This window comes from Physeter macrocephalus, chromosome 6 (assembly GCF_002837175.3).
Source record: "Physeter macrocephalus isolate SW-GA chromosome 6, ASM283717v5, whole genome shotgun sequence".
In the NCBI taxonomy this organism is placed as follows: domain Eukaryota; kingdom Metazoa; phylum Chordata; class Mammalia; order Artiodactyla; family Physeteridae; genus Physeter; species Physeter macrocephalus.
This window is the reverse complement of record NC_041219.1, coordinates 97,506,656-97,507,423: the sequence shown is the minus strand read 5'-3', so window position 1 is coordinate 97,507,423 and position 768 is coordinate 97,506,656.

The window sequence follows — 768 nt, the reverse complement described above, 5'->3', positions numbered from 1 at the left end:
GTCCAGCTTGTTTAATGTATCATTTAAAACTTGTGTTTCCTTATTTATTTTCATTTTGGATGATCTGTCCATTGGTGAAAGTGGGGTGTTAAAGTCCCCTACTATGAATGTGTTACTGTTGATTTCCCCTTTTATGGCTGTTAGTATTTGCCTTATGTATTGAGGTGCTCCTAGGTTGGATGCATAAATGTTTACAATTGTTATATCTTCTTCTTGGATCAATCCCTTGATCATTATGTAGTGTACTTCATTGTCTATTATAATAGTCTTTAAAGTCTATTTTCTCTGATATGAGTATTGCTACTCCAGCTTTCTTTTGATTTCCATTTGCATGGAATAACTTTTTCCATCCCCTCACTTTCAGTCTGTATGTGCCCCTAGGTCTGAAGTGGGTCTCTTGTAGACAGCACATATACGGATCTTGTTTTTGTATCCATTCAACCAGTATGTGTCTTTCGGTGGGAGCATTTAATCCATTTACATTTAAGGTAATTATCGATATGTATGTTCCTATTCCCATTTTCTTAATTGTTTTCAGTTTGTTCTTGTAGGTCTTTTTCTTCTCTTGTGTTTCTTGACTAAAGAAGCTCCTTTAGCACTTGTTGTAAAGCTGGTTTGGTGGTGCTGAACTCTCTCAGCTTTTGCTTTTCTGTAAAGGTTTTAATTTCTCCATCAAATCTGAATGAGATCCTTGCTGGGTAGAGTAATCTTGGTTGTAGGTTTTTCTCCTTCATCTCTTTAAATATGTCCTGCCACTCCCTTCTGGCT